Source organism: Musca autumnalis, unplaced genomic scaffold (genome assembly GCF_047663935.1).
Source record: "Musca autumnalis isolate F117 unplaced genomic scaffold, ASM4766393v1 scaffold_5, whole genome shotgun sequence".
NCBI lineage: Eukaryota > Metazoa > Arthropoda > Insecta > Diptera > Muscidae > Musca > Musca autumnalis.
Window position 1 is genome coordinate 136,457,592 of NW_027412088.1, and position 13,351 is coordinate 136,470,942.

The window sequence follows — 13,351 nt, forward strand, 5'->3', positions numbered from 1 at the left end:
AATATACAATTAATAAGTTAATGATTTGAGCATTATTAAATGTTGATATATTACCGTGACATGTTCTTAATCCATATGTAATGGAATTTTTCCCCATCGTTGAGTAAAATCAGGTTAACATGATGTCTCTTTTCCTCTTTTGTAAGGTAGTATGGCCCTTCAATGGAATATCGCTCATATCCGTAAACATTTACACTGATTTCGGGGTTGGCTTTTTCAAATTGTTTTACATCCTTTAGAGCCAATGGAAAACTTAAACCCATAAAGTTTAATGTTATTCCTGAATCGAGACGGATGACATCCTGCTTGACATCGACTTTATATGTAGATGGTCTATCGACATTCATTGTTCTCGGGAAACTTAGTGCCGCTACCATACACAGCTTAAAGCAGTATTCATCATTGTTTTTTATGTTTATGCATGCGCCTTTTGTTCTCAATGATGCTGGCGTTTGGATGTATTGTGACCCACGAGTTAAATTGACTTTGTTAATATTGATGTCAATTTTTATAAGTTTTTCCAAGGCCCATCCAGAACCTCTTTCTTGAAACTCGTCTGATTTGTCGACAAGTTCATTCTCTTGGTTGGTAAAGATTTCATCTAGATCATCACCTAGGGAAAGGATTACAGTCTTTGATATGTGATTAAACACTTGTTCTGTTTCTATCGACTCTGTAGATTTTGACTGATTCTCTTTTACAGCGGTGGGCTTCACATATTGTCCCTGCAGCTCCATATTGACTTTGATACAATTTTTTTCAATCAACTCAAATTTTAAACATTTTATTATTGAGTCTTTAGCGTCTCTTAGAAAATCACGGGGTAATATTATGTCTTTAGTATTTTCCACTTCATAACATGTGATGTTTTGATTAAACGCACTTTTTATAATTTTTATATTTTTTTCCAAATTTTTTCTAACAACACCGCGATGATTCTCACTTCGAATATGAGATATCATATTCTTCACTGTAACGTTGCACTCTTCACATAGCTTATCGGCCCGATTAATTTTGTCTATTTTAGGTGCATTCATCTGCGATACAGTTGGTTGTTCTTGTTGTTTTGGTTTCTGATTAGATGTTACAGTTGGTTGTTGTTGAGAAAGAGTTAAAGCTTGTTGTTGTTGAATTTGTGAGATTTGATTAGATGCAATAGTTGGTTGTTGTTGGATACCAGTATAAACTTGTTGATGTTGTTGAAGTTCTGAGCTTTGAATAAATGATTCAGTTGGTTGTTGTTGTTGGGTAACACTTAAAACTTGATGTTGATTAATGAATTGTATATTTGTTTCACTTGATTGGGCATGTTTTGTCAGTTGGTGAAATTTTAGTTGATAACAATTACTAAACAGTTGACCACAATTTTTACAATGCATTTTTACGTGTTTTAAAAACTCGCGTTTAACATTGAAAGTAGTAGCACAATAAATGCAAGTATATTTAGCCATTTTTAAAAGCAATTAGAATTTTGGAATGCGATGTTGAATAATCCGTGACTTGTTAAGTACTGATGATGTTCTCAACAATTCCCATCAATATATAATTATTTGAATGAATCAAAGTATTGATTGTATTCCAGAATCAAAATCCGCCTTCAACCTAATCCCCACATCACACTTGACCCCCTATCCCCCTCCACATGATGGTCAACATAAACACATGCATTGCAGACTCAAACTGTGTAATACCCACAAAGGGCAAGAATTCCTACGAACAAAGAAATATTCTTGTAGCATAGAATACTGCAGATTTGTTTACATTTGTTAAATGTAAACAAATGACCTAATGCTCGTTGACAAAAATCAAATTTTTGGTCAATGTATCGATCACCAGTACGCTAACATGGAGTAAAACAATGGAAAGAATTTGTACGAATCATTTCATGGCCACTTAATGTTTACTCTTGGGTTTTTGTTGCAATATGAGAAACTCTGACATTCATCTCAACTCATAGCATTATGAAATTCAAAAGACGAACGAACCTGACCATCATCAATAATTTCACAAACTTGTGAAATTAATTGGGTATACATTGAATCTTATTTAAGATTATTTGCTTTTTATACGAAAACTGTAGTATGCTAAAACATGAATTTCACAATATTGTGAAATTAATTGGGTATACATATGTTAAGTTATGAACATGAATGAACATGCTCACAGAGAGACTGGCGGACGGACGGAAAAATCCACTTTGATTACGATCATGATTCGGCATGCTTACGGACAGACATATATTAAAATAAATGTATTTTGTTTACATTAGCGATCAAATGTGGTTCTCTCTCAACTTCTCGGTCTGGCTCCCTCCCACACATATACAGGGTAAATGTGGTTCTCTCCTCAAATCTCGGTCTCGCTCTCTGTAGCACATATACAGGAGGTAAAATATGCAACATTGTTTCATATTTTGCTTCACACATACAAGAGGTAAAATATGCAACATTGTTTCATATTTTGCTTCACACATACAAGAGGTAAAATATGCAACTTTGTTTCATATTTTGCTTCACACATACAGGAGGTAAAATATGCAACATTGTTTCATATTTTGCTTCACACATACAAGAGGTAAAATATGCAACTTTGTTTCATATTTTGCTTCACACATACAAGAGGTAAAATATGCAACTTTGTTTCATATTTTGCTTCACACATACAAGAGGTAAAATTTGCAACTTTGTTTCATATTTTGCTTCACACATACAGGAGGTAAAATATGCAACATTGTTTCATATTTTGCCTCGCTTATATTTAAACGCTTACATATGTATGTATGTATTCTTGATTATATTATCGAAAAAATGTGGGTCTCTCTCAAATTCTCGGGCTCTCTCCCCCTCATCCGTTCATATAGGTGGCTTAGCCTATCATATTTCTTGTAATTTTTTGTTGTTTTGACCCACTGTGCAGTTAAATTTAACCCTCGCTCTCCAAATACTCTCTCACACACACACACACTTTCTCTCTCCTTCTCTCTCTCTCTCTCTCACACACACACACACACACACACTCTCTCTCACACACACACACACAGACAGGAGGTAAAAAGGTATCAAATTACTGATCTGGAATCGGCATTACCCCTCTACTTATTCTTTATGCAAGTTAACAGCGAAAATTAAAGGTGACTTTAGTCCAAAAAGGATATTAGTTGTTTCAGCGGTGTAAACATTATCTAATCGATTTCAAAAAGCAAAGAGATTTCGCTGCTTATTGTTTTGTCGTGAAATAGTTTTTAACCGTACGCAATGAAAATTATGCAGGATCTCATGTGTTTGTAAAATGAATGTCTTGGCAGAACGCAGAGCGGGAAGGCCAAAACTCCATTGGAATGAGTAAGTTATCAACGATATCGAAAAACGTAATATTTAAAATTGGAATGAATGAAATCAAGAAACAGAAGGGGTTGGAATTCTATTCTTAGTGCAGCTTATGCGAAATGTTTTGTACCACAAGTAAGTAACCACGAAGATTTTTATTCACATAAATATTTAACTATAATTTACTTATGTATGTCGTTAACTTTCCTGTCGCAATCACAATGCCGGGAGTCAGAACTTCAACGTTCAAATCTACACCAAAGCTCTGGAAGAAATGCTCCAAATGGCGGTTTGAATGGAGATTTATTACGTTTGCATAACTGACTACTTACTGCTCACACTCTTCTGTTTGGATTCTGCCAGTTTATTGGGACAACTACTGGATTATACAGCTTCAGTGGACAATTTAATTATGACATTTGCCTATACCAATAAAAAATAAGAGTCATAACATTCCCTATCATAGACATCAGTACTGCGATTCTCTAACACATTTTTTGAGTTACCGACAAAAATCGTCAAAATTAAAATGCTTATAAATTCGGTAATTAACGATATTTTTCGGTAAGTTAGCGACCAAGAGAAAGTAGTGGTAAAGTTCTATAGATAGCAACAGCGTTGTCAACTTTTATTTTAACTTTTCATTCATAATTTTGCGTTTTAATTTTACCGATATTTGTCGTTAACTCAAAAAATTAGTTAGAGAATCGCACTACAGGCATAAGTTTGACTTTAAATTCTCATGTTCCATTATACAAAATCTTTGATTCTAAACGGCACTTGGGTGACATACGTCCAAAATAGAAATGACAGTAGAAGTTGCTTCATCTAAAATAGCGACCACCCATCTTGACTATTACCAATTCACTCCCGCGTTATTAAAGTTAAAACACATGTTCGATATAAAATTAAACCATACAAAATCTCAGCGTTTATTTATTTCTATATTGCAAATGGATTCATTAAGTTTCCGAAAAATATTCATAATTTAATCTTAACGAAAAGGGATCCATCCTTTTATGAAATCCCGGACCCAATAGCTACCCATATTAGCAACAACTGCTTGAGTTTGCTTTAAGCGGATAAATGAACTCTATCGAACGGGAATATTAATTTGCATCAACTGTGCAACTAATTTTATCAAATTTAAATCGTATATGCAAATAAATAGCAAGAGTGTCCGTATAAATATGAGTTTCCGAATGTAGAAAATTGTCTAACCACATCTATGATGCGATAAACCTAACCAGTTACCAAAACGATCGTCTCTTAGAGACTGATGTGTGATACACATCTCTTAGCTAGATACCATTTTTTTAATAAAAACTATTTAGTTCATATGGCTCAATTAAGTACATTAATTAAAATCTGATGAATAATAACTTCGCATAATTGGGCAAAAATTAAATACAAGTTCATCGTCAACGATTCTAAATCGTCTTTCAACCCAGCGTGATAGTAATCTTAATAATGTTTGATTTTATATCACCAATTGCATGTAGAATTCGGCAGATCGCATATAACAGGGAATTTGTACACCACAAAGTCAGGAAGAAATTTAGACGAATAATGAATGTGGTCACCACAAAACGATCGGACTTATCTCTTCAAATCGGACTTACTTTTCTGAAAAAGTTCCAAACTGAGCACTTGAATCACGGCATTACCTGCATTTAATAATCGCTCATATTTAATAATCGCTCATACCGCGTTGAAATTCAGTTAATTATTATATTATAGCATTGAAAACGCTAAAAGTTGTCACAATTTTATCTCAACCAAAAAGGATCCCGTCTTCCGAACCTTTCTGAAAACCATCGATTGTGAAACGAACATGCCCGTGATGATATAACTTTGCTTCAACATTTTTAATTTACACCTGGAAATGCATTATTTACTCAAAAAATGCATCTTAACCTTAATTTACATTAGGCACCTTCCCTAGAGGCAATTGTAAGTTTACAAGAGAGAGTCGAGGAAAACGGAAACACTTTACCTCTTAATACCCTTTCTCTCCGACAGACTGACAATTCACACAAGTAAAATTGCTTAGTGTAAAGATTCTAAATCAACCTAAATTGTTCAAAGCAAAAAATTATTTGCACTTGGTCTCGGATACCCTGCAACGTGATAGCAATAACTGTATTATATGTCTGAACAAAAGTCATCAAGTTCAATACCTAACAGACTGCGAGACGAAGTTCGCCGGGTTCTCTAGTTATGAATATATTTGGGGTGTTATGGATCGGAACCGTGCCTTTTAATGCGATTTCGATACGTTTTCTTTCAGCGCTTTCGATGCACTTTCTTTCAGCGATTTCGATGCGCTTTCTTTCAGCGGTTTCGATACGCTGTCTTTATATTTTCCCCGCGGAATTCGCCGCTATATCTAGCACTGCCAAGTCAAACTTCTCATACAATAGTGAGGAATTTTTCTAAGGTTTTCTGTTGGGCTGAGGCATTTGTTTATAAATACCTACCTATAGTTTTGGTGGATGGTGTTAAGACCTGGATACATAAGCAACCTCGTCTGCTTGCCTTGCTTGCTTCTGATAATAGAAAGGGCAAAGCTAGTTCGAAATTGGTTGGGGCTTCTTTATTCTTTTATTTTTGTTATGTCAGAAATGAAGCAGGAAAGCAAGGCAAGCAGGCGAGGCAGCTTATGTACCCAGGCCTTTAGGCACAATCCCGGTTTCGATGCCGTATAGTAGAATAGATTTTATACATGTTTCGAATAATTTATGCTTAGTTTTCATGGATATATGTGAGCTTCTCCATACACCTTGCAGTCGTCCGATTGATTACGTCCGTTTCTGCACCACTCGTTGGTACAGTGCTTCCTAGATAGCAGAAGCTGCAGACGTATTCAATTGCTTGGCCTTATAACTTGATGTTAATCTCAAGTCCAACAGTCTCTCCAGGTCTTCTAATTTTGACTGCATGTTGGATATCTTGTGATAGAGAAGAAAAATATCATCCCCATATTCTAAAGGCCTGCGTACATAAGCTGCTCTACCTGATTACCTTGCTTTCCTGCTTCATTTTTGACATAATAAAAATAAAGAAGGCCGGGGAAATTTCGAACTGGGTTGCCCTTTTCTTTTTTATTCTTTTATCAGAAGTAAGCAAAGTAAGCAGGCAAGGCAGCTTATGTACGCAGGCCTCAAGTCTTCGAGTTGTCGTGAAAGACTCCATGTTATGCCTCTTTTCTGATAGTAGACTTCAATCATTATTTCATCCAGTACAATTGTGAACAGTAGGGGTGACAGAGGTCAACTTTGTTTTACTCCCGTGTTGGTGAGATACGGTTGGCATATGTTCCCGTTGTAAAGAACTGCGATTTCTGCATCCTTATACACGTTCTTATTAATCGGACTATTTTCTGGGGTACTCTCGTTTTACTCAATGCTTTCCATATGGTATCGAAAGTTTTCTTGAAGTCGAAGACAATGTATACAGGGGGTGGGCCATTACATGGGTTGTTCTGTTATGACTCATAGGGTGTTGGCATTGACCTGGTCTAAACAGCTTCTATTTCGCCTGAAGCCAGCTTGTTTATCTCTCAGAATGTTTTTTACTTGCCTTTGTATTCTTTCTTTCTTTTTGTATTATGGCTGCTAGAATTTTGGATATGATGGTGAGCAGGGTTATTCCTCTCCAGTTGTTACAATCTTTCAAGTGACAATTTTTTGGTAACTTCACAACGATGCCTTTCTCCCACGCTGATATGATGTAAGATCGAAGTAACTCAGCTGTGTTTCTGTCGTCGGCTTGTAGAGTTTCCGTCGGTAAACCTTCTTCTTCTTCTGATTTGTTACTTTTTAGTTGTTCTTTTTTATTTCGCTCAAGCTAGGAGGGACTGCTATTGTACATTGGACGACTATTGTACATTTCGTTATTTTCGGTGGCATTTCTGACGTTAATACAGGCATGTCACAGAAGGGTTTTAATTCAGTAATTTCCATTTCGACCGTTTTTGTTTTAGCTTCTTCAGATTTCGATCGATTTGGTGAATTCCGAAAATCTTATTATTTAGTATAAATATGGCAAAATTAGAGAAATCAAAAGAAACAAAAAAAACATTCTACACTATAGAAGTGGAAATTGTGAAAATATTGTGTTTAAAGAAAGCTTTTTTGTGCGAAAAGAAAGTTATTTTTGTTGGATTTTCAATTATTCTATTGTTTGTGTAATTGAGGCGCAAAAAATGAACATAACATTGAAAAATATCTTGTTTGAGCTTTTTCTTCTTTTGTTTTCTTGTTTAGTTTCTACAAATTTATAACGAACAATTATGTGGCAACACATTGTTAATAATTGGTTTCCTTGATTGAGAAATAATGAAAATGTGCGAATTTTTTAAATAAAATCATAAAAATATGAAATTAAATGTGATTTTGTTAATAAAACAATATTTTTATAATTTTTAAGTGTTTTTGGAGTGTTTTAAAGCACATGTTTCCAAAAAATACAATTCCACTTGAGAAACCAAAAGTGGTTTCATTCCGAAACATTTTTTCGTTTTTCGGTTTCTGAAGAAGTTAAATACGGAATCAATTCCACTTTCGATCGGAATTGATTTCTGTGACATGCCTGATAATTTCTTCGAGAATATCTCTGTCATCCATCTCATCACTCCTCACTTAAAATGACAGTAACTATAATTTAATAGTTTTTTTTGACCACTTTCATTATTTTTGACCACTTTTATTCTGGATCTACATCCCCATGTACAAATATGCAACAAAATCTTGCAATTTAAAATGGGCTACAGTAGTAGCAACGTTGCTTCCTTAGAATGAAGAAGTAACTAATTGAGGGAAATGAACCCAACAAAAAATTTTGGAAGTTGTGCAATTGGAGTTATGATTTCACAACATCTTTCGATGTAGTCCAATAGAGTTATGAATAATGAACTCCGTTCGATACGTTTTATCAGCAGTTGCTGTAGAGATCCCTACAGAAAAAAACAGTTGGTTGATCCCTACACATTTCTTCAAAAGATAAACAAGAGTGTATACATTTCGAAGAATTTGTTATAAAATAAAGAAATAACAACTTAAGTTGCGAACATTTTTGCGGTAATTCACGAGACGGAAATTGTTTGGAATTCACCCAACCCCCATCAACCTCGATAAGTCATTGTAATCGATGAGGTCCCATCACCAATAAATAAAACTAGTCACTCTTCTTCTTCACGTTGAAAAGTGCAGATCGTCAGATCAATTGAATTGTGGTTTTTGAAAATATTTATTTAAATAAATAATACATATTGTTACGGAATTAGATTTAACTAATCTCCGTGTAGACGTTGTTTTATTCCCCGATACGATTTGTACCAAATAAAACAGGGTTCGTTTTAGATTACGTTTCTACAATGCTTTATTTACTTTATTACACTTATTCAGAACCGACTTTAATTACAAAGCACACAGCAAGTCTCTAGTTAGCACGCAGCTCTTATTTAACCGATCTGTTCAGTTCAACGCTTAAAACACAACTCAACTCGTCATTGCCAGTTCCCCTATATTTATATGCCAAAGTCTCCCTGTTCGAGAGTCCTCTAGAAAATGTCTGGCAACTCCTCGAATATGTACAACGAACACACAGACGCACATTCGCACTAAGCGAACAACCAGACTTACATACATGGGGGATGATCAATGACGTAATTACAACAACAAATAAATGCAAGAAAAGAAGTAACAAACTAAACGATAATTACATGATTATGGCAAAACAAAATAAAAGCACATTAATGAAAGGTAAAGTAACATCTAGAATAATGAAGAGAGTTCTACATGGTAGTTGTTGTTGCTTAAATAAAGTAACTGCGTAATAAAAACTTTACGTTACAATTCAAATTTTTAAATTAACGGAAATTAAACTAAACTAACTTAAACCTATCAGTTACATTCGTAACATTGCCTCCCGCTTAAGCCTGTTCGTCCCGAATAGGCACAGTTCCCTCTCGGTGGTATGGGCATTGGTAACACTGCCTCCCGCTTAAGCCTGTTCCTCTTGACTAGACGCAGTTCTCGTTCCGTAGTGGTGGCAACCGATTTAGATGTACCCTCTACTGCGTCAGCTTTGGACTTCTGCTCTTCTGGACGTTGCTTTCTCTCCAGGAATCTTGACGTTATACCTTCTTTCTTTGTGGTCACCTTCCTAAGTGCCACCTGGTCTTCATCGGACTTGTCCTTCCTTGTTGTACGGCCGCTTTTCGATGGACGTTTCCTCGACGTACATCTTCGCTTTTTCCTCCTCGTTGCGAGATTTTTCCGCTTTCGTACTGGCCATTTTTCGGCGGCTTCCACCTTCAGCGTACGGACATCTACAGCGATTTCGTAAGATTCTGCGCTAGGGCGACACATGCTTTTCTTCTCTTTGTAGCCCACATTAATCGGTATTTCCACATTGGACCAAGTCATCACACGGTGCTTTATGTCCAGGTGTATATCGATGGCAATCATTAAGTCTACACCAAGTATAACTTCGTCCATAATATCGGCCACTACAAAATCGAAATTTACAGATTTTCTACCCATGCTCAGCCTTTGGTAGGCCTTTCCATGCACCGTTGTAGTCTCGCCTGTGGCCGTCTGCAATTTGACTCCGTTTAACGGCAATACCTTCCCTTTTACCAAATCCGGTCTAATAATGGACTTTGTTGCACCGGTGTCCAATGTCAAGGTACGCAATACACCATTGACGAAGCCTTTCACCGTTAAGTTGTGGTTCTTCTGCTGGACTATCGCTATGGAGATTGCGGGGCCGTCGTTTTCATCCTCTGCCAGCGGCGCCTCGTGATCGACGGAATTCATTTTATTTGATTCACCTGATATCTCTCTTTCCAGATTCTTGGCCACCGGTTGGTCGTCGCTTTGTGAAGGCGATGAGGCTGATCTGGGCCTTGCTTGTTGCAATCTGCATTCTTCGGCCATGTGTCCAATTTTCCGACAATTATAACAAGTCTTTTTCGTTCTAGCAGCCCCTCGTTTCACACGCATCAGTGCATCTTTCAGCAGGTCGACAACGGTCTGGGAATTGTTGTCCTCCACTTGCAGCCTCCGCACGTTGTAGGCTTTAAGTTTCACCAGCATCTTCGCGGTTTCTTGGCCCAGGGCAAATGACACGGTTTCTGCAAATGTTCCTATCGGTGCCGCATACGTCGCAAATTTTATCTCTGGATCACGAATACCACTTGCAAATGTCTCAATCTTTATGCGGTCCACCAATGGATGTGTCTCTCCTGGATATGCCAACTGCGCCAACCGCTCAATATCAGCCGCAAAGTCTTGTAAAGTCTCATTTGGCTTCTGGACTCTTCCCCTCAGTTCCATTCGGTAGATCTCTTGCTTGTGTTCACTACCGTACCTACGTTCAAGAGCAGTCATTATATCTCCATAGTTGTTCCTAGAAGCGGCGGGAATACTCTGTAATACGTCAGCAGCATCACCCTTCAATGCCATCAGGAGTGATACCGCCTTGTCGTTGTCGTTCCAAGAATCTCTAGCAGCCACTGTCTCGAACTGTAATTTGAACACATTGAAAGGGGTAGAGCCGTCGAACACTGGAGGCTTAATTTTTAACGTGTTATGAATAGCTCTCACTGGGCCACCTTTGATTTCCAGTTCCGAGATTTTCTTTTCTTTGCCCAGAATCTTCTCATCTTGAGCCAGAAATTTCTCGTCAACAGACAAAATCTTTTTATCCAACTCTTTAATTTGTACCTCCACGTTTTCAACTCTCTTTTCAATCACCATCGTGATGTTCTAGAGTTTCTCGTTAATTGTTCTAGAATTTACCTCTAGTTTCTCTTCCATGCCCTTACCGATTTTTCTAGAGTTCTCTTCTAATTTTTCCTCTAATTTTCTGGAATTTTCTTCGCTCTTTCTGGATATCTCTTCCAACATTTTACTGGAATTTTCTTCCATCATTCTACAATTTTCTGCTTTCATTTCCATCACAAGTCTGGAAGTTTCTTCATTCTTTCTAGACATCTCTTCTAACATCTTACTGTTGTCAGATTTCATTTCCAGCATCATCATAGCCAGCATTGATTTCAAATCGTCACCCCTGGCAGCTACCGACGTAACTTCCTCAACGCTGGATTCGTCCTTTGCCGATAACTCGACTTCCTCCTTACCGTCGAACTCATATTCATCGATGTTCATTCCACGGCGCTCGAACTCTTCCAACAAGCGTTTTTGTAGTTCGGCCTTGTTGCCAGTAGAACACAACTCCAACTTACTTAGCTCCTTCTTCAAGTCTTCCACTCGCAGATCCTTAAACTTCATTGTAGGATGATCGTAATCTCACTGCTGACACCAATTGTTACGGAATTAGATTTAACTAATCTCCGTGTAGACGTTGTTTTATTCCCCGATACGATTTGTACCAAATAAAACAGGGTTCGTTTTAGATTACGTTTCTACAATGCTTTATTTACTTTATTACACTTATTCAGAACCGACTTTAATTACAAAGCACACAGCAAGTCTCTAGTTAGCACGCAGCTCTTATTTAACCGATCTGTTCAGTTCAACGCTTAAAACACAACTCAACTCGTCATTGCCAGTTCCCCTATATTTATATCCCAAAGTCTCCCTGTTCGAGAGTCCTCTAGAAAATGTCTGGCAACTCCTCGAATATGTACAACGAACACACAGACGCACATTCGCACTAAGGGGTAGTTTACACTATATGTAAATGTCATATGACACGAAATAAAAACATTCCATATCTACCCACGGAGGCAATGTGGAGACATAGTTTTTTTACATTTTTGCTGGTGTGGGCCCACAGAGTAAATGGCGTAAGGAAAATCTCCAATATTGCACATATTAGCGAATATATAACGATGGAAAATTTCATGTCATATGGCATTTACATATAGTGTAAACTACCCCTAAGCGAACAACCAGACTTACATACATGGGGGATGATCAATGACGTAATTACAACAACAAATAAATGCAAGAAAAGAAGTAACAAACTAAACGATAATTACATGATTATGGCAAAACAAAATAAAAGCACATTAATGAAAGGTAAAGTAACATCAAGAATAATGAAGAGAGTTCTACATGGTAGTTGTTGTTGCTTAAATAAAGTAACTGCGTAATAAAAACTTTACGTTACAATTCAAATTTTTAAATTAACGGAAATTAAACTAAACTAACTTAAACCTATCAGTTACATTCGTAACAATATATTAATTGACCGACTGCGTCAATTTGATTGAATTGTAATTCAGTGCAAAGCATGGTATAAGTAAAGAGGTAGATTTAAATGAAAAAAATCTATAGAACCCTTGTTTTTCTTGAATTCCTAAAACTTCAAAATAAAAGCAACAAGTGGGTTTGTTTACAATGCATTTTTGATCTTTTTATAAAAAACGCGAAAAATGAATGAAGAGTTAAGTTTTCTCCACATAATCGAGTTGTGAATATGATAAACTGATTGTTTCAATGCAAATCTCATCAATTTCTTCCATACAAATGGTCTAAAAACAATTTTAAAAATCATTGAATTCGATTGTCTTTAAAATTGTTTGGCATATTATTCAAACACCACACACACATACACAGTTTGTTTATATTGTTTTGAAGTTTTAGGCATACTCGAATGAAAAAATTTAAATTGACATAAAGCTTTGGCTAACCTTTCTTATTAAACCATGGTGCAAAGTGTTTTCTTTTGTTTACAGACAACAAAACGTAAGTATCGTCAGAATACTTGTTGTAGTTTGCAAAAGGTAATATTGTTGTTCGTCTTTGTGCAACAATAATTTCGGTTCAAAATCTACTCTGTAGAATTTGAGCCCCTACAAGTCCTTTCGACCATATTGGAACTTGTACAAAAATTTTTGATGGAGTGGAGTTGGAGTCCGTGTCGAAAGCTGAACTAGTGATGGGAAGGCAACATAAAACACCTTTAGGATGATGATCAGACGCGCATGTATTAAATCGAGAACGAAGGAAGTAAGCTCAAATGTGATTGAATTTAATGGAACCTTTTTT